Below are 25,459 nucleotides of genomic sequence, written 5' to 3'. Positions count from 1 at the left end.
CTGTATTCAGTGGGGTTAACTCCCACATATGTGCAATTAGCATTGCAGCTCTACTCCCAGAAAAGCTTCACAGTCGGAAGGTTTTCAAAACAAGTTATGAATAAGACAAAAAAATTGCCCTCTTCCAGTAAAACTTAAACGTTTGACTCCTTAATTAGAAAAGTATAACAATGCAGCATGTATACTTTTAAAAGTTCTGTTCAAAAATAACTTGAAAGATAAAATGTACAATATGCTATTTTTGCAAGTAATTTTAAAAACCCTGCACGTACACTTTTATGCCTACCAAAATCTTGCTGTGATCTGCTGTTGTAGTGCAATCCTGTGCATGTTTACTCAGAAGCAAGTTGCAATCCTGTACAGAGAAAGTACTCTTTATGCTGCTGAAAGCTATATATTTATGGAAATCCTGATGTGAGACAAGCAGCAAAAGGAAACTATGGGTTTAGCTATCGCCTGGGCATCAATAAATCTTGTCAATCACAACCTTATTGGTTAAAAACCTGAAAGGGCAGGGATTAGAGCAGCCGATACTAACTGAAGTTGCAGGGTGGCGTCTGACATTTTGGTTTATATCTTTTGAACCAGACCACCTGGAAACTTCATTTTTAAAAATATGAAAGCTAAGTGTCCAGAGATTAAGGTGACTCACCTTGAGACCCAGAGAGGACCTCCAAAAACCACAGTCTCTTGGCAAAAACAGGAGACCTGGCAAGGCAACCCTAGTTTTAGCCACTACCTGTAGGTCAACAAATCCCTTGCCAATCACAACCCTGACTTCACTTATTGGCTACAAATCTGAAAGGGCAGGTTTAGAGCAGCCATCTACAAGCTAATTTAACAGAAGTTACAGGGGCGGCAGCTGACGTTTTGGTGTATATCTCTTTAACCACACCACCTAGAAACTTAATTTTTAAAAAAATGGAAGTTGAGAGTCCGGAGATTAAGGTAACACACCCAGAGGGCACCACAAAAGTCTGGAGTCTCTGGGCGAAAACTGGAGACCTGGCAACCCTAGGTAGGCCTCTTGTTCTAATTGTTCCTTTGTCAGATACAGAATGAGTAGCTTGTATCTCCATTTACTGCCACACTACTAGAAAGGAATGATATCCAAAGATAATTTGCTTTTGAACTTGAGGGTGGAAGAGAGGGAGGACCTTTCAATTCTGATGCAGGTTCCCCCACATATCTTAAATACAGAAGGTTGGAGCTAGCATTGTCTTGCTCAGACAGATCCTTTCACATCAATAGGCCTGACTGACCGGTCAATTTATTTAAGAGGGTCTATTCCGAGTAGGGATGGAAATATCTGTAAATTTTGGTTCTCTCAGTTTCTCATTTTCAAATCTTAAATTCAGTTCTCCACATTTCTGCAGCAATTTGCTTTTAAAAAATCCTCATCAAAATTCTTTAGCATTTTAGTGTGAATTTCTACTGATAAACACTTTTTTGCATGGAGTTTTGACTAATGTACATATTTTTGCAAGCAAGTTCTCCTAAATTTTTCTTTTTATGCACAAATTCCCCTACTATATATTCATTTTTGTAAACAATTTTTGGTTGAACTGCACTGCAAAATTTGGATAAGTGTAAGTTTTGAAATATGGCTGTGAGTCAGTTCTTATATTGTTTCGGAAAGTGAGAATTTGATAGATTCAACTTTAGATATGAACTGAAATGAATTTCTACCCCATCCCTAATTCTGAGTGTAATTTAGAAACACAGGGTTGTATTCAACTAACTCCTAGTCAGTGTAGATCCATTGAAATTAATGAACCTACAGTATGTGTTTCTCTCTCTCTCTCTCTTGACTAAAAGGGGGGCTGACAGTCGCATTGTCTAAATATTTTGTTAACCTAGAACAAGATTAAATGCTGACAACCTCCATGTAGGAGCATGGGATAAATGTTTCCTTGTATTTTAATGAGAAACAACCTAGTTCACACTTCTTGAACCAATCAGTGAACTGAAGCACAATTATCCTTTCAAATTAGCCCTTCATTAAATTTTGCAATGCAGTTCTCCAACCAACCAATCTGTACAAAAATGCATGTGTCAGAGGGAAGTGCATGTAAAATGCATATATTCATGAAACATACTAAAAGATATTACTACATACAGAAATATTGCTACCGATTCAGTAATGAATTGATTGAACTCCCCAAGGAAAATACTCAGAACAGACTCTAAGGATCTACTGGGAAACTTCCTCAAAAGGGGGGAGATTATACGTTTTCTGAGTCCTTGACAAAATCCACAGTGGAAAAAACACATGGGAAACTGTTTCACACAATATACAAAAATGCATTAGGAGAAACTGCTTGCAAAAATGTGTATACGAGACAAAACTGCATACAAAAAAGTGTTTATTAGGAGAAGAAGATTTTAAAAAATCCAAAATTGGGTGCAGAAATGTGGGGAACTGAATTTAAGGCTAGAAAAACGAGAGTGAGAGAACTAAAACGGACAGATTTGTGCATCGCTGCTCCTAAGGCTTCTTAACCTGTAGTCCGTGGATGGGATTCAGGGAGTCGATGAAGCAGGTAGAAAAAAAAACACAGTGATATATTCATTCTGGTCTGAAGTTGTTATTCACATTAATTTCGTACTGGCAAAATCCTTGATATTTGTAGTTGTTCGTGCACTTTTCAATTATATTTCGACAGTATAGGGGTTAATAGTAGGACAACAAAAGTGGACTTTGCAAGACCTTATGGTTGCTAAATGAGTCATACTTCAAGCCTCGAAGGATACATGCCCATAGTCTATTATGCAATGGACTGAGGACCTCACTGCCCTGGCTTCATTTGAACATACTTTATATAGATGTCAATTTCGACTGGATACCTGTTTGGACCTCTGGAGGGCTTATATTAATTTATGTTTAACTCAAGAGGCATGTGCTGATGGGTACAGTAATCATAATGTAAACTGATGCAGATTTATTAGTAGTAGAGGTATTCCTATATTTATTTATTGTAACTCCAGTATTTTTATTTATTTATTTTATTTTTATTTGTCCCCCCCCCCCCGTTTATTTCTTATTTCTTTCCTGGTACATTTTTATTCAACACAACTCCTGGCAGAGCAACCTGCTGAGACAACGGACATGATGTTAACTAATGCCTACAGCTGACCATAACATTTACAGATGACTTGTTAAATAACTTACCACTTCGTGAATGTCTGGGGTGGAGGGTGGAAAGGTGGTGCTTTTTAGTAAGTTAGTTTGTATTTACTACTGAAAATGCACAAATAAAAAGTGTTTAAAATTGCGATTAAAAAAAATCCAATGCAATAAAATAAATCGTATTTATTTCTTTAATTACGGGGGTCCATAGCTTCCATCAGATTCTCAAAGGGGTTTGTGCTCCGAAAAAGGTTAAGAACCACTGCCCTAAGGTAATAATAATATCTAGGTAGGATGGGCCCAGCCTTTAAAACAGTGGCTGCCACATCTTTCCCCCCATGAACCACTTGAACATTACTAGGTGATGAACCACCTGGTGATTTTCACAGCTTGGAAAAGTTACTTTTTTGAACTACAACTCCCATCAGCCTCGGCCAGCATGGCCACTGGATTGGGCTGATGGGTGTTGTAGTTCAAACAAAGTAACTTTTCCAAGCTCTGGTGATTTTTCTGCCTGTCATAGCAATTGTAATGCACTGTGCGAGATGCTGCAGCAGTTTTCATGGCGTTCTTATTTCTTCTTTTATTTCTTCTGTTGTATTTTATTGTGTTACATTTTAAATTCCATAAAACTGAAGCTGGAATACAATAAAATATAACAGGAGAAATAAAAGAAGCAATGAAGTCCAATTAAAAATCACTAGGAATATTTAACAGGGACACGTCCCAGACCACCTGAATTAAGCTTGTGGGCACTGGTTTGGGAAATGCTGCTTTAAAACCAGGATGGGGAAGGTGTGACCCTCCAGATGTTGTTAGACTCCAATTTGCATCACCCCCAGCCAGCATTACCGATGGTCAGAATGATGAGAGTTGTAGTCCAACAATAACTGGAGTACCACTGGCACCCTATCCTTGCTTTAAATTAAGTATGTTCTCCCCTCCCTTGAATTCCACCCATGGCCACACTAAGATTCCATGTGTATTCATTGACCTGCTTATATCCCAGCTTGATCACCACCTGTTTCCCTTCCGGCTGATAGCTCTGGTATTACTCTATTGAGATAAGTGAAAGGAACAATTACCTCCCTCCCTCCCCCCCCAAAAAATCATGTTGTCTTAGCAAGTTCCCTACACAATGCAGAATTGCTCATGTAGATTGCTTTAAAAAAAAACAAAAAAAAAACAACCCTTCATTTATTCCTCTTTATTGCCCAGAGGATCCACCTTTGAGAAATCCATCGGTTTTAAACAATTTCCCTCACCATTTGGGAATGGAAAAAGTGGGAAGCGCCGCCGCAGAGTTCTGTTGATCTCTTGGAGGACAAACCAAAACCAAAGCTGAAATGAGAGAGGCTGGGGTGTGTAATGTGGCTCTAAGTGGTTTTCTGTTGCACTCAGCTTCTTATTACAGAACTCTGCACTCTCCAGCATCGCAGGGACTCCCAATTCTCTCCCTGCTTAGTTTTTCAATCAGTGACTCAGAGAACAGAAAGTTAAAAAAAAAAAAAACCCTCAAGGCACGTCCCTCCAATGAAAGCACCAAATCAAAACAGACCATATGGAATTTGAGCCATTTATGCATGCACTTCTTAAGTCATCAGGCACTGGCACTAACAGAGAGGTAAAATATCAGTGATCTGATCAACAGGAACTCTTATTTTTTTCAGTTGCCTTTTATGGTCTCTCTCTCCCTCCAAAATTGGGAAGCATGAGTACTAGGGGCTGAGAGCAATAATGGGTAGAGCAGAAAGGCTTTCAACATCTAAATTACAGTTCTTGAGCATTGGGTCCCCAGCTGTGTTGGACTACAATTCCCAGCTTACATTGGCTAAACTGACTAGGGATGATGAGAGCTGTGGTCCAACAACAGCTGGGGACTCAAGGTTGAAGAAGACTAGGGGATGGGGAACCTGTGACCTGAGGACCACACATGGCCTTCAAACTAATTTTGTGGGGGTGGAGGGAGCCCAGAGGGACAGAAGGAGGATAGGAAGGACTGAAAGAAAGAGAATGATGGAAGGAAGACTGGTAAAAGCCCTCTGCAAGCAATCCGTTTGGATCTCTGGCAAGAGTGATTTGTCTCTTTCCAAACAAAGAGGGAGGGAGAGGAAAAGAGAGCTATACAAGGGGTGACAGAAAGAGGGGAAAAAGAAAAAAGATGGTATCAGAGAGGCCAAAAGACAGAGAAAGAAAAGGAGCAACAGAAAGAGGGAGAGAGAGAGACCAGCAGAAATTGGGAGAGAAGTAAAGGGGGGCAGAAAGACAGAGAAAAAGGGGTGGGCTTGTCTACTTTTAGCTCTAGCTCTACCTACTGCTGTCAAGTGGCCACTAGGGATGGGATCCATTGGCCGGTGCCGGTTCAAAAGTATTCCATCAACCTAACAGACTAGTATTGACTCAAGTTCATTCTTTGTCTGCCTGCCAGCAGCTACTTTTACCAATCTCTTTTTTTTCTCGCAAAAAATATTAGTATTAATATCAATATTTTAAAGGAAATATCAATAATTTTAAAGGAAATATTGATTAATCATTCTTAATATCAATCTTTTGATATTGGAGAGCTGCTGCAATTCTCTGTAGAAACAATACTGAGCTAAATGAACCAATGGTCTGATTCACCATAAGGCAGCTTCCTATTCCTTATATACTAAAGATTCCCCACAGTCTCCACAGCATTCTATATCCAAGGACATGCACTTGGTCACCAGGCCTATTGGTTCTCACAGAGAATACACAGCAGGACACACATAACTGTAGATGTGGACTGCACAGAATGGTGGACAATATGTCTTTCAGAGAAGCTTGTCTGGTATTGCTTATCTGTAAGAACTAGAAGTTCACTGGTGGATCAGGACAGTGATCCAGCATCCTGTTCTCAGTCGCCAACCAGATGTATATGGGAAGCCCACAAGCAGGACCTGACCACAAGAGCACTATCCCCTCCTGTGGCTTTCGGCAACTGGTATTCAGTAGCATACTGTCTCCAACAATGGAAGCAGAACATATCCATAGTCACCACTGATAGCCTTCTCCTCCCTGAATTTGTCTAATCCTTTTTTACAGCCATTCCACTTCCTCTGGTGGAAGCAAATTCCATAGTTTAACTGAGATGTGTGACGTACTTTCTGTTGTCTGTCTTAAATCTTCCAACATTCAATTTTGTTGGATATCTCTGAGATCTAGTCTTGTGCAAGAGGAAGAAAACCCTTAATTAATTTCCAAGGAATCCCAAGGACTCCCTGAAACAGTTTGAAAACCACTGATCTAAAATTATGTGCCATGTCAGCATCATTCATTCATATGATAGCACGCAGATGTCTTTAGACCTAATGGAAGCCAAATCTATGGTTAAAGAAATAATAAAGAATATGGATGTGCAAGAGTTATATGCATCAGCTAATGGGTCATGATCACTGGGACTGACCTAGTCCACCTCTAACAAATGCATGCTGTATCTAAATTTTCTAACAATTCCTAAGTACAGAAGAGCAGTTTTGTTGGCTCATTTTACCAGTTTACCCTCCAACATACTAGATGACAGATTTGCCAAAGTTCCCCTTCAGGATATGTCCAGTCCTTGCAACCACACAGAGCTTGAAAACAGTCATTACATTAATTTTTATTTGTATAAATCATAGTTTATTACAAAACGTTTAAGATAAAGGTAAGCTAAATGAAACCATCACCTTTATAACTGGTAGCGATAGATCTTAGGAACTTTGCTCTGATCTTCTTGGCTGCAATAGCAAACAAAGCCACTTGCTTGGTGCGGATCATTATCAGATAGCAAAACTAATATTTTCTCAGATAATATTCTGTGGGACATTGTTCTGTCGGACATTTGTTTTTAACAGAGGAACAATAAATTTCTTTCTAGGAGATGAACACAACTGACAAACCAGCATGTAATGAACAATGTTCTCTATTTGTAAGGTTTCACAAATACACAAATGCTAAGTGACTGGTAATTTAACATATCTTCCATCTAAAAAGGCAGATGCCATTGTCTGAAAGCATAACTTAGTAAAGGCTTGCTTTAAAAGGAAGAATGTCAAAGTATAAAAGGTAGAGGGATAAACATCTAGTGTCTTTAAGGCTGCTATACCATCTGCTAAATCCTGATAATTGAATAGTTCTTCTATCCTGGCATGCATCCATAAAATATAGCGAATCCCAAAGTTTCACTTTAAAGGCCCGCTCCTGAAATAATGAATTCACTGACAAAGAGTACTGAGCAAGTCTTCCAACAGTGTCATGGGACCTATATCATTTTGTTCTTGGAAATATAATTTTGCTATATGATGGTCAGGCATCTCCAACAATCTTTTAAGATATAAAAACCAGGCCTTATTTGCCCTCACCGCAATCAGGGTTGGTGCCAGGGGGAAGCCAGGTCAGGCCCTGGCCGAGGACCCCGCTTAGGGTGGGAGGGTAGCGCTCCTGTTCTGCAATCCACAGCAGCATCAGCTCCTGACCCTGCCATGGTGAGGGACCTCCCACGCACCTCTTCCACATATAGTTAGCATGGGCCATGCATACCCCACCTACCTCTAGTGCTCCTGTAAATGACTTGCACACTGTGCATGCATGCTTGCCATCAACCAAGATGGCAGAGGAGGTTTCCCTAAAGGGCTGATGCTCCCGCTGCCATCTTGGTTGATGGCGGCGGGAGCATCAGCCCCTTAGGGTACCCTCCGCCGCCATCTTAGTTGATGGCAGGCAGCTGCGCACAATGTGCACATCATTTACAGGAGCACTAGAGGGAGGTGGAATGTTCAGGGGGGTTATTAGCCCCACGTGGCCTGTATAGAGTTGTGCTCCAATGCCACGGGCCTGGGGCAGGCTGGTGCCCAAGGGCCCCAGCATGCCTGGCACCAGCCCTGACCGCAATTGAGGGTAGACCCACTTTGGTGAGGAGCACAGCAGCTGGAGGATTTGGGGGTAGAGCTAAAATATATCTTAAGAATTTATTTTGGATAACTTCCAAATCTTGTAGCCCTTACTCCTTACTCCCACTCTTGTAACCCTTACTCCATATTTCCACACCATAAATGAGCAAGCACTTTCCCTGCAAATATTTTTATTGCTGGTGGGACCAAACATCCGCTCTTCCCTTTAAAAAAAGAATAACAAGCTTTCAGTGATCTAATTGCTGTTAACTTGCCTGCAGCTTTATGACACTGTGAAGAGAATGCTTCCGAAAAGTCGATCCCTAAATACTTAAAGGAAGAGGTTTGCATAATAAGCTGACCATCTAGGGTCCATTTATGTTTTCTTGGTTGCTTAGCAAACACTATTATTTTAGTTTTGGAATAATTAATGTTAAGATATTCACTTTTACAATATTCTCCAAACCTCCTCAATAATCTACACATCCCTGTTTGGGGTGGATGACAGAAGAACCATATAATCTGCATATAAACGGTTGGGAATCTTGAGATTCCCTACAGACAAAGGAAAAAATGAGGAGCTGTTACATCCTCCACTGTGTTGTTAATATAAAAGCTGAACCAAAAGGGTGCCAATAAACAACCCTGTTTCACTCTCCTAGTCATATTGATCTTCCTTGTCAATGTTCCCAAGTGATTTATATGAACCTGTATAGTTGTATTCATATGAAGTTCTTTAATGAGGAGTGTAAGTCTTTATCTATATTGGTTGATTCTAATTTGCTCCATAATCTTGATCTGTTCACCACGTCAAAGGTAGATGAAAGGTCCAAAAAGCTGCATATAGTTTACTAGGCCCACATAATGATGTCTGAATTAAATGTTGCAAAATAAAGCACTGATACATAGTGCAACAACCTTGTTCAGGAGATATAATTCGATTGAGTTCAGCCCAATCATACAGTTTGTTAAAAAAATATCTAGAATAAAGTTTGGAGCTTACATCTAGCAAACTGATTAATCTATAATTACTGGGATCCGTTCTGTCTCCTTTTTTGAAGACAAGAAATACAATGCTGTTCTTCCATCCTGGTGCATTTGGCCTTTAGCATTGATATAAGTGAAAAGTTTAGTGAAGATGGGGGGAAAACACTCTCTGATGTGTTCTTCTACTGTAGATTTTATCAAAGGGGTTAGAGAACACATAATTTATTCTTTTACTGGGTGCTTTCCTCATCGATCCTTAGAGTATCTTCCTTGAGATGTCTAATAAATCTATTATCAAATAGGTTGTAATATATTCAAATGCTGTAATATTTCTCAGATCTGCTATGATTCTTAGTTCCCAAGCTGCCACCTTTAATAATCAATAATTGGTTCTACTGAAGCTTTGACTTTGTATCACTTCATATTTTGTACTTTTTGCTGTGTCTGATTGAATGAGATAGTACAAGGTTGATAACACTATACAATAAATGGCCACCATTTCTGAACATCAAATAATATTACATGCCTGTTTCTTTGGCAAACCATGTCCTTCAATCTGTCAATTTGTGTAATCAAAAGCATATTTAATAGCTGCTCCATCAGAGGAGATGCAGACAGTGATTTCCATCAATGACCCATTACAACATTGGCTGTGACAACAGGGCTCATAATAATATCTTATGTGCTTCATAATGACTGTCTTCTTCATAATTTAGTGCATGGGTCCTCAACAAGGGGGGAATTCCCCCCCGGGGGGAATTTTAGGGTTCCAGGGGGGGAATTGGGATCACTATTCAGGAAAGTGTGATGTCCTGTAGATTATGTGCAATCTGTAAAATTATAGCTTGTTTTTAATTTAATCTGCAACATTCAATAAAGTTTATTGAATGTCACAGATTAAAATGGATTCTTGAACATGCAGCATTATTTTCATTTGCAAAATTAAATTATTATTTAAAGACCAGAAAGTGCTCCAAGAAATTCTGTTATAATATAAACTAAGAATTTTTTCTCTCACGAGAAACACCACCGTCACTCGCGAAACGTCAACACGCTATGAGAGACTATCTTGGGAAGGGGGGAATTATATTCTGACAATGGTGAAAGGGGGGAAGGGAGCAAAGAAGGTTGAGAACCACTGATTTAGTGTATCATACTTGGAGTTCTTCTAAGAAAGATTCTGATTGATCAGGCCAATAGCCCATCAAAACCAGCATTTTGATTTCTACAATAGCCAACTAGATGCCTACAGGAAGCAGAGAAGCAGGAAATGAAGTCGATTGCCCTCTTCTGCTGTTGAAGCCTCTGCAACTGAAATTCAGGAGCTTATAGGTCCCCATATAGGCATCAAATACATGCATAGTGAACAGTGTGGCCTGGTGCTTGCTGGGAACCCAACAATAGGTGGAGCCAGAGCCACTCCAACTAATTCTAGTTCCCATCCCAAACCAGTATAATCCATACTCAGACAGGAGGGGGCACTAAAGCATTGCACTGAAGACTGGACATGCTCAGTGGCTGCAGAATGCTGAACGTTGGGAGTGGGAGCAGGAAAAATGGGAGAACAGGAATGGAAGGTAGAATAATGGAAAAGGGCATGGCTGGCTGGCTAGCTAGCTGGAACATTGGAAGCTGCCTTATGCTGAGCCAGACCATTGGTTCATCTAGCTCAGTATTGCCTACACTGACTGGCAGGGGCTTTCCAGGATTTCAGGCAGGAGTCTCTCCCAGCCCTACCTGGAGATGCCGGGGATTGAACTTAGAACCTTCTGCATGCAAGCACTCAGCACAGCAACATTTTGTTGCAGGTTCCACTTGTCATTGCTAATGGCCCATCCCACCCCTTAACCTTCTCATGAATGAGTCACCTTAAGCAAATAAGTTTGAATCCTGAGACAAGGAGACCAAGCATAGAGAAAGTCCACATGTTAAGCATGTCACTTCCAACATCAAAATGTATTTATTGAAACTTTTACATCTCGGAGAAATCATATACCAACTATACATTATTTTACATCAAACCTCAAAGATGAGCAAACTGAGAACTGTTTAACTGCTTCATGAATTCCAATTCCCCTGCTCCTTCTTATCTAACGTAGCTTTCACCCTTCTGCATGTGAACTGAATGAGATAAAGGTGTTTTAAAAAAAATATCACACAACCAGAGCAATCCAACTCACAGGAAGCTGGCGGAAGGGGAGTCATCAGAGGAGGAGCCGGCGGGAAGGTCCACATCCATTTGGCATTTGGGAGCCTCTGGGCAAGCTGAATACAGACTCAGCTCAGAGCTGCGCACAGGGACCAGAAAGTAAAAGTTGGCCCTCACAAATACCCCTACCGGGGAGTAAGCCTGCTCCATAGACTTCCATTGTAATTATTTTATTGTTGTTGTTATGTGCTTTCAAGTCAACTACGACTTATGGCGACCCTATGAATCAGCGACCTCCAACAGCATCTGTCGTGAGCCACCCTGTTCAGATCTTGTAAGTTCAGGTCTGTGGCTTCCTTTATGGAATCAATCTATCTCTTCTTTGGCCTTCCTCTTTTTCTACTCCCTTCTGCTTTTCCCAGCATGATTGTCTTTTCTAGTGAATCATGTCTTCTCATGATGTGTCCAAAGTATGATAACCGCAGTTTCATCATTTTAGCTTCTAATGATAGTTCTGGTTTAATTTGTTCTAACACCCAATTATTTGTCTTTTTCGCAGTGCATGGCATGCGCAAAGCTCTCCTCCAACACCACATTTCAAATGAGTGGATTTTTCTCTTATCCACTTTTTTTCACTGACCAACTTTCATATCCATACACAGAGATTGGGAATACCACGGTCTGAATGATCCTGACTTTAGTGTTCAATGAGACATCTTTGCATTTGAGGACCTTTTCTAGTTCTCTCTCAGCTGCTCTCCCCAGCCCTAGCCTTCCCCTGATTTCTTGACTTATTTTCTTAGACTGGCCTTTTTTCTGATGTAACTTTGGGCCACATTGGAACCTTCAGGAGCACTCTGAATGGGAGTTGGATGTTGCATTAAGTCCCCTCCCTCAGCCCCTCCTCTGACACATCCCCAGAATGCCCCTTTTTGGGGCCTTATGCTAGCTTCCGCTGGCACCTCTTCTGCTGGGCTGGGCTTTCCCGGCAGACACCCAGCTGAGCTGGCAGGGTTCTGGCTGCACCAAGGCTGAGCTGGGGTGAGGGGCTTCTCCTGGCAGAGCTTGGAGGAGCCTGGACCTTGCCATCTCAGCTGGTGGTCCACCAGATTCAATTCCCCTCAGCCCGGCGTAGTTGGATTGCACCCTACATGTGTTGATTGTCTTATCAATGTCAGGATGTCTGTGTTACCAACATTTGTTTGTAAATAATAATAATAATAATAATAATAATAATAATATGATGATGATGATGATGATGATGATGATGATCCCTGGGTGATTAACAATAGTTTTAAAATACATCATTAAAAACAGTTAAAAACAACCTAAAATCACATCCCCCCCAAAAAAGATAGGGTGGGTCCTAAAAATATACATCTCAAGTGTCAAAGGCCAGGGTAAAGAACTGTGTGTCTTCAGCATTCACCAAAAACTGTACAGCCAAGATGTCAGATGCACCTCGGTGGGTAGGGAATTCCATAACTTAGGGGCTGCCACAGAGCTTCTGAGGGTGACAGAACTACTAAAAGGACCCGTCTTCTCATCTCAACATCTGAGAGGGTCTGTTGGGAAGGAGGCGGTCTTTCAGATATTAAGGACCTAACGTGAGCACCTTCAATCGGGCCAGGCGATGAACTAGCAACCAATGCAGCTGTTTTAAAACAGGGTTTATATGAGGGAACTCCAGCAAGTAATCTGGCTGCTGCATTTTGGACCAGTTGAAGTTTCCCAGTTGTCTTCAAGTGCAGCCCCACGTAGAGCACATTGCAATAATTCAGTCTTAGAAGTTACCAGAACATGGAGTATTGTGGCCAAGTCATCTCTGTCCAAAAGGGGCCAAACCTGGCAAGACAGTTGGAGCTGGAAAAAGGCACTCTTAGCCAATGAGGCCACCTGAGCCTCCAATGATAATGTTGGGTCCAGGAGTATCCATGAGCTGCAAACTTGCTCTTTCCATGGGAGAGCAACCCCATCCAGAACAGCCTGTCTCCCCACCTCCAGGACATGAGAACTTTGGACATATAGCACCTCTGTCTTTCCAGGTTTCAGCCTCAGTTTGTTGACCCACGTCCAGTGTCTTTTATTGGACACATTTATCATCTCCAGACAACAGTCTTACACCTCAACCGCCTCTCCTGATTCAGATGGAATAGAGGGCATCATCTGCATATTGATGGCACCTCACTGCAAATCTCCTGATGACAGCTCCCATCGGCTTCATATAGATGTTAAGTAGCATGGGGGGCAAGATGGATCACTGTGGAACCCCACAGGACATTTCCCATGGTGCCAAACAATAGCCTCCCATAACTACTTTTTGGGAGTGGCTCTAGAGGTATGAGCAGAACCAATGAAGCACAGTACCCCCAGCCCCCACCTCCATGCTCCAAAGGGATACCATGGCTAACAGTATCAAAAACCACTGAGATCAAGGAGAACAAGCAGGGTCGCATTCCCACTATCTGTTTCAACAGATATCATCAGCCAAGGTGACCAAAGTGGTTTCAGTGCCATAGCCAGGTCTGAAGCCAGAGTAGCCCTCTGGAAATAGTATTTTTATTAATATTCTCTGACACCTCCTTTGGGAATTGTTTTACCACCTGGTTCCTCCCAGGCTCCACATTGCTTTCCTTCGCTGAATAGGCAAGCTTTGGCGATGGCAAAGAACCATAAAGAGGTGGAAAACATCATACATGAATTACTGATGAGGACTGGCAGCTTGAAAGATAAAAGACCATAAAAAACCCACCATGCCATTTAGAAAATTGAGTTCTGGGGTCAAGATATTGTCTAGATGTAACACTGGATTTGTCTGTTTCTGAAATGAAATCAACCCATCACCCAACTTGTGAATAAGAACAGGCACATTTCTGCACCTCTACAAAAGCCTTCTGCTTTCTCGCAAAACTGAGTCCTTCCCCCACATCAAAGGCTGAAATTATGCACACTGAAAATATCCAGCACTGCTGTCATAAAGATGTTTTATGGTCAATGCAAGAAGCAAGGCTATTTCCTACTTGATTGTACATTGTGATAAATTAAAGACAATGATTTTTGGGGTCCTGAGGATACTGCTGGTCTGGAAGCCCCATCCCTTCTTGAGACCACGCCCATTTAGCACCATCTAATTTGGGGCATGGGCCTTCTCTAAGGAAACAGATATAGCAACATGGCATAATAAGGTATCTCTGAGCATGTGCAAAATGCCATTATCTCACTACTGTGTCATAGCAGTCTGGTAGAGGTGGGAAAATACTTGTATGGTGGGCAAGAAAAGAGAGAATATCCTGATGTGAACATCCCCCGTGCACACACACACACACCAGACGTCCCCCAGGCATCTGATTGGCCACAGTGAGAACAGGATGTTGGACTAGAAGGATCATTGGCCTGATCCAGTTGCCGCTTCTTATGTTCTTAGGTCTTGGAGGGCCCTCATTAAGCTACATAGGAACATATCCATGGAATCAACAATATTTTGATCTCAGTGTCAGTGGCTGCAGCTACATAAATGGAAAAGCTACAATATAAAGAGATTTTGCCATTAACATGGGTTTACTTGGAAGTTCTTGAGATTTAGCAAGTTTAAAGAGCAGTTGGAACAGGGTGATTTATGCATAACAGCATTGCCTTTTGTGAGCGGAGTGTGTGTGTGTGTGTCTGCGCATGCGTGCACATGTGTGCATGAACACAAGCAATGTCTGCTGGATGCATCCACAGAATGAGTGCTAGAAACTTGCCTTTAAAAAACAAATCTAGGACCAATGCTGAATGACTTTTATTGGATTTGATGGATTAACTGCTTTAGGACGATGCTGGTTTTACTTTCTCAGTAATGTTTTATACTGTTGCTTTGTTTCATTTGAATTATGTAATTAGCTGATAGTCCAATTTTGATTCTACGAACAAAAAAAAAAAAGAGAGAGAAAATTAAACTGGTGATACCCACTGTTAGTTATACTTGGTGGAACCCCATTGAAATCAAGTCCATTGATTCCAGGGGATCTACTCTGAGGATGACTTTGTTGGATATCACCCACTGCATTTCAGAAACCTGCGTTTCTCCTCCTGGGAACTTTCCTTTCCCCATCCTTCAAAGGAGAGCAATCAGGAAAAGGCTCTCTAAATGCAGAATTAGGGGTCTTTTATGATATCAGTGACCAGTCCCCTCACCACCATTTGCATGTTCTGAGCTCACAAATTCAAGTCAGGATGTGCTGCATCCTCACTATTTCATGAGCATCTCTTGACAATACCATTATCATTAATGCATTTGTCTCCATTGTAAGTAATGCTACTGACTACCAAGTATAGACCAATAGTGTTTGCTGGTTTTAGTCCACAGTCAGAGAAGCACAACAGAATAGACACGTCTTTAGATCAGAGGCACTGAAGTCCTTCTCATGATGCACAACATCAGGACAAAGCCACAGTGTGATCAATATGTTATATGACTGGCTCATTTTTTTTCTTCAGTCACCTCCGCGGGTTGATGCTTTAATGAGATATGTATGAAATCAGGGGTGGGGTGGGGATAGCTGTCATCTCCTGGCAGTTTTGATTTACTCATTTCTGATCTTTTGGGGAAAGATGCTAATGAGAAGGGCAGCATCTTGAAAGAGAAAAATAGTAGAAGGTGGTTACTGCTCACTCGCCTCTTTGAAAACAAATTGCTGTTTCCTGGATCTGGTGGGAAATGGCCTCATTTCTGCAAAAGGCTCCCTGCAGCAACTCTAAAAGCTAATGGGATGTACTGTGATATGTTTCAGTAGCTAGGGCAGGCGATGAAAGTTAGGAGATTGGCCTGTAATTATGGACTCACACCTGACACTAGAAACCACTCTGCAGAATCAGAGGAACTGGAGATAGGAAGCGGCAGGCTTCTTCCAGAATGGCTAGGTCACCTCCTTTGGCATCTGATGCACTATCTGAATATAATTAGGGATGTAAGAAGGCATTGTTTTCTGTTCCGCCTTGTATTTGTTGCGTGCACCACTGTTTCGATTCCACTGCAGTTCATCTTCCACCAAAAACCTACGTTATTCATCTCACTGTTTGCTGTGGCAAAATATGTAACTTATATTATTAATTACACAAATTACATCACCATTACATTATTGCATCCTATTCATTTCAGTGCAAAGAAACACAATGCAAATGTGGGGAAACATAATTAATTACATATTGCTTGTGTAATGAAAGCAGCAACAACAGCAAATAACGATCCACTTGATTTCTGGGTTGATTTCTGTTCTGGACATGAGGCAAATATGTGAGACCTGGCAATTTCCATTTCCATTTTCAGCAGAATTCTCCAGCATCCTTAATCATGATCCTAACTAGAAATAAACAGGTGAAGCTAAGTTATGCTAAGTCAAGGGAAGTGACCATTGCTGAGTGGCAGAGCACTGCTTAGCATGCGGAGGATCCCCAGTTCAATCCCTGGCATCACCAGCTAAAAAAAAGACATGGTAGCAGGTGATCTGCATGAGATCTTGGACAGCCACTGCTAGTCATAGAATCATAGAATAGTAGAGTTGGAAGGGGCCTATAAGGCCATCAAGTGCAACCAGTCAGAGCAGGCAATATTGGTTTGCATGGAAGGATAGTATAAAGCAGCTCTTCTATGCGACAGTCTCTTTATTCAATGCTGTCTACTCTGGTTCACAGTCGGTCTGTAAGGCAGTCTTCCCTAATACGGTGTCCTGCCAAAGTTTGGACTATAGTGCCCATCAGCCCCCAGAACGCATGACCAATGATCAGGGACATGGGAGGTGGAGTCCAAAGCTTCTGGAGGGCATCAGGTCAGGGAAGGCTGCTCTTAGGTTTCAAGTACAAGCCCTCCCCAGCTCTGCTGTGCATGATACTTTCAGCTGGAGAAATTGGGATTTGAATCTGGGACCTCCATATGTGATGTGTTCTACTGCCTTCATCCCACTCCTTCCCATCTGACCAGTGAATGATTATAATTGGCCATGTACAACTCATTGAAATGTTGTATAGAGCATCAATGATATCAACCCAACAGATGTCATTTCAGTCATGAGAAATTTGTTTCAGTATGTGTTTCAAAGCAAACCTCCCTAATTCACACTTTCCAAAACAATACAGAAACTGAAACACAGCCAACCCTCAAAATTTGCACTTCTCTGAATTTTGCAGTGCAGGTCTTCAGTCAAATACTACGTAAAAAATGCATATACATGCAAAGTGGAATGGAAAATAACATTATATTCTGGAAGACAGCTTTGCAAAAAGGTGTATATTAGGCAAAATTCCATACCAAAATGTGTATATTGGATGAAAAATGCATTAAAATGATGAATTTTCATGATGACTTTAAAAAATGCAAACTGATGGGAATATATGGGGAACTGGCCAAGACTGGAAAAATTAAAAATGGAGAGAAGCCAAAACTGAGATTTACCCATCTCTAGTCAGTGTCCCCCTCTAGGGTGCACACTTTAAGTGGTGAGGGGGGTTGAGAATGTTGAAGAACCTGAGAGCAATGCCGTCAGGAGTCTAGACCAAGAGGCTAGACTCCTAGCACGGGAACCCAAGGCATAATGGTCAAAGCTGAGACACCAGACTAAGATGCATCCAACCTCGTAGGAAGGCAATGGTAAACCACCTCTGAATATCTCTTACCACGAAAACCCTATGAACAGAGTATCCAAAATGCAATACGAGATAGTGCTGGAAGACGAGACCCCCAGGTCAGAAGGCACTCACCAAGCTACTGGGGAAGAACAATGTACAAGTACGAGTAGCGCTGTGACTAATGACGCAGCTGGGTCAAAGCCGAAAGGAAGCACAGAGGCTGATGCCCCCAGATGCAAAAGGAGAGTCCGGAGTTCTACAACGCACATGATAGGAACATGGGATGTGAGAAGTATGAACCAGGGAAAGTTAGAAATTGTCAAGCAAGAAATGGAACCTATTAACATTACAATACTTGATGTGGGTGAATTAAAATGGGACAGGAATGGGACATTTTCAATCAGGCAACTACAAAATATTTTATGCAGGAAATGAGAAATTAAGAAGAAATGGGGTTGCTTTAATAGTTAGAAGTGATGTAGCAAAAGCAATTAGGAGCTATAATGCAAGATCTGAGCATGTTATATCAATGAGATTTAACGGGAAACCTATTAACATAACCAACATCCAAGTCTATGCTCCAACAACAAACGCAGAAGAGGAGGCATTCCAAAGATTTTATGCAGAAGTACAGGAATAAATTGATCACACACCAAAACAAGATGTTCTGATAACCATGGGGGGCTGGAATGCAAATGAGAATGGATGATCATTTGCATGCTTATTGAGTTCAATTGGATTTACTCCCCTGCATTCATGCTTAGGATAGGTGAAACTGACCACAGGGAATGGGGAGGGGGGAGGGGGGAGGAGCAGGCAGGAGGGGGAGCAGGAGGGCAGGTTTGATCATTTGCATGTTTATTGAGTTCAGTGGGATTTACTCCCATGCAGTAATGGCTAGGATAAGCAATCTTCTATCTAAGCAATCATGCTTAGGATAAGTAAAACTGACCATGGGGAGGGAGACCTGTAGTGGGCAGGGGAGAAGGAAAAAGGAAGAGGGGAGGACAGGAGGAAGGGAGGAGGAAGGGAGAGTAGAGGGGAAGGAGGGGAAAGGCAGGTCGGATCATTTGCATGGTTATTGAGTTCTGTGTGATTTACACCCATGTGATGATGGCTAGGATAAGTAAAACTGCACATGGGGAGGAGGGGGGAAGGGGAGAGTAGAGAGGAGGAGGAAGGGGGAGAGGGGAGCAGAAGGAGGGGAGGGGGAAGGAGGGGAAAAGGGGACTGGAGGGGGAGGGGTGAAGAAAGGGGGAGGGAAGGGGCAAAGGGTAGGTGATGGGAGGGAGGAGGAGGGCAGGCTTGATGAGTTGCAGGATTATTGAGTTCAATGGGATTTACTCCCATGCAATCATGTTTAGGTTAGATAAAACTGACCTGGGGGAGGGGCAGGGAGGGGAGGAGGAGGGCAGGGAATGTAGGGAGGAAGAGGAGGGGAGGATATTGTGTGTGCGAGCACTGGGCAGAGGGGAACCCCTTTCCTTTCCAAAAGAAAACATTATGAACAGTATCATTCTTTTTCAGGGTTTCCCCCACCTTTTTATTCTCCAGTGGGCACATGCAGCCTCTCACCCACATTTTAACCAAAGGTGTCCCTGGCCACATCCACACCAGACCTTTATTTCACTTTAGACAGTCATCCCTTCTCCCAAAGAATCCTGGGAATTATAGTTAGTGAAGGCTGCTGAGAGTTGCTAGAAGATGCCCTATTCCCTTCACAGAGCTTTAATCAGAGTGGCTGACTGTTAAACTACTCTGGCCTCTGGGGCTCTGTTAGAGGAATAGGAGTCTCCTCTCAGCACCGTTCACAAACTACACTTCCCAGGATTCTTTGGGGGGAGCCATGACTGTGTAAAGTGAAATAAAGGTTTGGGGTGGATGTGACCCCCTGATTAGCCAAGCCAAGGAGCTGTGAGTCTGGCTTTTAGAACACTGACAGTTGGTTCTTACTGAGCATGCCCGGCCTTGTCATTGAATTCATTGCTAAAACTCTTAAATTAATTAAAATTCAGCCAGGCATTTTGTTTACATTTAAACTGCAGAAGATGATGGTCAGAGTATGGGGCAAAGTCAGTAACAGGATTACAAGTACTCTGTGAACATGGATGATTTTTAATTAATTTCAACAAATTATGAGAACTCTGACAGAAAAACATCCAAAAGGGCTCTGGGTTTTTTCCTCTCTTTTTTTGACTTTGAACTCTATTCTCTCTGACTGTTTTGTGCATCGTCATGAAAATTCAAAGGGTTGTTAAGCAAGCATTTCTGAGTTCAGGACTATAAGTTTTGCAAGGTTTTGTTTTGAAATGAGCTTAAGGGAGGCATCAGAATGGCATGGGGGTATGTTCAATTTAGCATTGTGGAGTGTGAAAAATCCACACTGACTATAGTATACAGCCACTCTCATGGCTGTATAGATAAGGAACAGATTTGAAGCTTTAAACTTAGTTGATAGAGAACGAGAAGAACTATGGACTGAAGTCAGAGACATTATCATGGAAGCCTGCAAGGAGAAGCAGAGTGCCATAGCACTCTCCCCACTTGTGAGCACCACCAAATACTGCCTCTAACAATGAAGGGAGAACACGCGTATTGTGGTTAGTAGCCATTGATAGCCTTCTTCCTCCATTTATTTGTCTAAGTCCTTTTTAAAGCTAAAAGACTATAAAAATAGTTAAAAAGAGAGAAAGACCTCAATTGATGACTGAAGAAACTCTTAAAATGGTTAAAAAGAGAAGGAAAGCTAAAGCAAAAAGAGATAGAAACACGGTTAGAACCCTAATGCAGCAATACAATGACTAGTACGTAGGGACAAAGAGAACTATTACAGCAGTTACTGTATAGAAATAGAAGACAACAAAAAGGGTACAACAAGAGCCCTATTCCAAAAGATTAGAGAAATTAAAGGGAAATTTAAACTAAGAGTAGAGATGTTGAATAATCAACAGGGAACACACTGACTGACAAAGATAAAATAAAAGGAAGATGTAAGCAATACAATGAAGAACTTATAAAAGAGATGCAAGGATGACAGAACATTCACCAGAAATCTTAGAATGTGAGGTGAAAGCTTCCAAACACTTGGAAGGAACAAATTACCATGCAAGTAAAATAATGCTCAAGATACTACAACATAGGCACTTACCATATATGGAATGAGAAATGCCAGATGTCCAAGGTGGATTAAGAAAGGGAAGAGGTACCAGAGATCATATCCCAAACATACGTTGGATAATGGAACGTACCAAGGAATTTCAGAAGAAAATCACCCTGTACTTTATAGTTTACAGCAAAGCCATTGACTGTGTAGATTATGAAAAACTATGGAATGCTTTAAAAGAAATGGGGGTGCCACAGCATCTGATGGTCCTGATGCTCAACCTATACTCTGGACAAGAGGCTACTTTAAGGACAGAATATAGAGAAGCCGTTTGGTTCCCAATTGGAAAGGGTGTGAGATAGGGGTGTATTTTATCACCCTATTTATTTAATCTATACGCAAAATGAATCATATGGAAAGCAGGATTGAACCAAGATGGAGGTGTGAAAACTGGAAAGAGAAATATCAATAATTTAAGATATGCAGACAGTACCAGAAACCAGTAATGACTTGAAACGAATGCTGATGAAAGTTAAAGAGGAAAGCACAAACGCAGGACTACAGCTGAACATCAAAAAGACTAAAGTAATGACAACAGAAGATTTATGTAACTTTAACGTTGACAACGAGGACATTGAACTTGTCAAGCATTATCAATACCTTCACACGGTCATTAACCAAAATGGAGACAATAGTCAAGAAATCAGAAGAAGGCTAGGACTGGGGAGGGCAGCTATGACAGAACTAGAAAAGGTCCTCAAATGCAAAGATGTCTCATTGAACTCTACAGTCAGGATCATTCAGACCACGATATTCCCAATCTATGTATGGGTGTGAAAGTTGGACAGTGAAAAAAGTGGATAAGGGAAAATCAACTCATTTGAAATGTGGTGTTGGAGGAGAGCTTTGCAGATACCATGGACCGTGAAAAAGACAAATAATTGGGTATTAGAACAAATTAAACCAGAACTATCATTAGAAGTTAAAATGATGAAATTGAGGTTATCATACTTTGGACACATCATGAGAAGACATGATTCACTAGGAAAGACAATAATGTTGGGAAAAACAGAAGGGAGTAGAAAAAGAGGACGGCCAAACAAGAGATGGATTGATTCCCTAAAGGAAGCCACAGACCTGAACTGGGGGAAATGGCACTGAATGGAATTGAAATGCTACAACCCAGCACTGGAAATGAGAGGTGTTTTTTTCAACAGTGCTCACAACACATGTGAAATGAGGGGAGTCATTTCAGCTCAGGCTTAGTTGAAAGGGAGGAGTATTATTTAACAAAATGGTAACTTAAGAAAAGTAATAATCCCGAGGGCAGTAAAGAGATGAGACTTCAAAGACTGGTTTTTCTCCAATTTGAAGAGTTTACGGCTAGGTAGATTTTGTCTAAGCAGCACTCCAAAGGAACGTGCAGGGATAATTCAGAAATTCAAAATAATAACAAAGGATGGAAGTAGAGTGCCACAAACTGACTGTAATTTCTTTTGCTGGGATGTCAAAATGTTCTCTCCTTCAACGAGCATCTTTCTCAGGCACTCTAATTAACGTGACAAACATCAAAAACCGCTGCTTGTTATTTGGCTGCCACCTCACTTGTGGGGAAGAAAAAGTTTGAATTTCAGATATGCTGTTCTGTCACTTAACTTCAGTACACTATGTGGCAGCTAAAGGCAGATCCTGTGACTGCAGATGGAGCGTTTGGTTTTTTTGTAAAGCTAGGACAAAGATGGGGAACTGTTTTACCCTGAGGGCCACATTCCCTTCTGGGCATCCTTCCAAGGGCCACATGCTAGTGGTGGGCGGGACCAGATGCAAAAGTGGGTGGAACAACGAATGCAAATTTTATTTGTGCATAGGCTGGTTTCTGCACACACTTGCCTACCCCTCTCTGTCCTGCATCCAGGCAAGCAAGAGGCATCATCAGAGATCAAGGGGCACATTCTGTCCAGGCAAAAACAGTCAAGGAAAATGCAGGGTCTGTGAGGAGGTGTGGCTGCATTCAGCCCTTGTCCTGCACTTTCCAAGCCTGTTCTATGGAACTGCAAGACTCCAGAACTGGAAATTTCCAATTCAAGTGTTCTGATAATTTCACTGGGGGAACTGAATTCTAAGGAGAGACCAAACTTTCTCTCTACTCAGCCGCTTCATAATTCTGCAAGTCTTCATTACTCCTGTCCCATTTGACATCTCTTTTTCTAAACAGACACATGTGCCAGCACTCCCTATGCAAGAAGCACATACAGTGAGCAGCCATTTTTTTTAAAAAAAAATGAGGACAAGATTAAGATGATACTGCCCAGATGCAGCCAAGGAGAATTTAGCATACACAGCAGCCTCTGGCCACCAAGAGCACTCCTTTGGAATTTATTCATTAGTGAAGCCTTCTATCAAAAGGCTTCAAAAATCCAGAGAGTAGACGAATGGTTGGCCTCACATTGTCTTCTACTTCATAGATGTCTCTAGGGCAGGGTTCCCAAGCTTTTTTCCCAGGTGAATCACTTGAAAATTGATGATGGCTTTGGTGGAACACTTAATAATTCTTCTGCCTGTTGTAGCAAGTGTATGCTATATGACTTTTAACTGTATTTGTATTTCTGCTTTTATTTCTTATATTGTTATATTGTATTTTACTGTATTACAATTTGAATTTTAGGGAATGCAACTTGTAATACAATAAAATGCAAAATATGAAATAAAAGAAGCAATAGAATACAAATAAACAAACAATATGGATATTTAATGTGGACATGCTGCGGACCACCTGAATGAAGTTCACAGACCACTGGAGTTTGGGAACCTCTGCTCTAGGGAGATTAGGGTTGCTAGGTCAGAAGCATCCCAAACCCTGATATTTCAGGGGCGGGCCCTAGTGATATCATGGGGTGGGCTGAAGTGATGTCATTAAGCATGATACATTAAGCATCAACCACAGTTGCTTCGAGCATGCTACTCAAACAACAACAAAATATCTGACTGGAAATCAAGATAGAAATCTTAGCTAAATAAGGGTGTTCCCGGGACCAGCTGAAGTGAAGCTGAAGGCATCATTCCTTCTCACCTGCTCAGGGAGTCTTGTAGGGAACATAGAATTTAGCCTACTTGCTTCTGGAAAGAATGGTTTAAATGCCCTCAGGCCAGGCCAGTCACCAGAAGGCTACTGTAGGAAGAAGAGAGCCTAGTGTTGTGGAGATTTAGATGGGAGCACTCAGGAGTAAAGATGGATGCCCCTGAAGGCTGCAATTCTAAAATAAAAGGTCCTAAGCACCATAGAACTCAACAGGACACACTTCTGAGAAGATATGGTTCAGATTGTGCAGCTGGTAAGGGTTGACTAGGGATCCTCTACAAAGATGTCCATACCAAAGCAGGGTTGGCAACTCCCTGCCTGGAATGCCTTGCCTGCCTTTTAATGTGGCTGCTCCAACTCTTTTTACAGACTTGACCCTTCACTGCAGAGAGAGGTTTGAGAAATGAGTAAGAGTTAAGAAGATTCTCTATCATTTCCTGCCTACCATGTGGACTGCTACAAATTCACTTTGACAGCCAACCCAATTCCAGTGAGTAATAAATGACAGAGAGAGAACACACATGGTTTGGTCTACCTTCACAGACAGCAGCTTAGGAACAACAGCAATTGAGGCCACACTTCCCAGAATGTGAATTCTTGTTTACCACTATTCGGCAAGAAACAAACCGTCATGCAAACAACAGGGTGTATCATCAGTGGGTTTAAGGGGGTTGAGCTGAGTGCATGGAACCACTGTTGTTACTTCTATGGATTTAAGGGAGTGAGGTCAAAAGTAAATGAAATGCAAATAGAAAAAGAAAAAACAAACAACAGTGATGATTTCCTATCCTAAATGCAATACCATACCAACCACAACAAGATTCCTATGAGTAAGGCAGAAAACTCAGCATCTTGCAAACAGAGTTGCTAACCAAAAACCAAAACTAAAACTAGCTAGTCAGCCAAGGTCACAGAAATCCCCATGGAGCACAACCCGACCCAGGGTCTGCAGTTAGTGCAGAATGCTGTGGCATGCTTGCTAACATGAGTGAGACCCTGTCAGCACATAATACCCCTGCTCTGAAACCTGCACTGGTTGTCAATTTGCTACCAGGCCAAGTTCAAGGTGTGCCTTCCATGTTACGGGTGCCACATAGTACTTGTTCTTTAGTGTGGCAGCACTTACACTTTGGATCTCCCTGCCTATTGACATTAGGCAGGCGTCTTCATTGTACTGTTATCAGCACATGCTAAAAACATGTTTTGTTTAGGCAAGCCTACCCAGGTACACAGAAGCTATTATTTTTTTCTGTTTTTAACTCATTGTTGGTTTTATTATTTTGAATGTTTTTAAATACCTGTCTTTAACTCTGTTTGCAAATAATTTTATTGTTTTAATTCCTTCTGCAAACCGCTTTGAGGTTTTTTTTTTTTACAATAAAACAGTATACAAATATTGTAAGTAAAATACATAAATAAATTTCAGAGTCACTGTGGCCCTTGGGTCTCTTTCCACTTTTAGGAACAAAGGAACCTGCCTTATACTGACTCAGGCCATTTGGTACCATCTAGGTCA

The 25,459-nt window shown here is 41.6% G+C and overlaps 1 protein-coding gene across 2 annotated transcripts in view; it reads right to left on the bottom strand.

Moving 5' to 3' along the window:
* Nucleotides 1-25,459, bottom strand: part of TMEM132C (transmembrane protein 132C) — a 369,933-nt gene that overhangs the window by 199,662 nt on the left and 144,812 nt on the right. The window lies entirely within an intron of this gene.

The sequence above is a fragment of the Rhineura floridana genome, chromosome 19 (assembly GCF_030035675.1).
Source record: "Rhineura floridana isolate rRhiFlo1 chromosome 19, rRhiFlo1.hap2, whole genome shotgun sequence".
Classification (NCBI taxonomy): Eukaryota; Metazoa; Chordata; class Lepidosauria; order Squamata; family Rhineuridae; genus Rhineura; species Rhineura floridana.
Note: the sequence above shows the minus strand (reverse complement) of the source record. Positions and strands in the feature narration are given on the sequence as shown.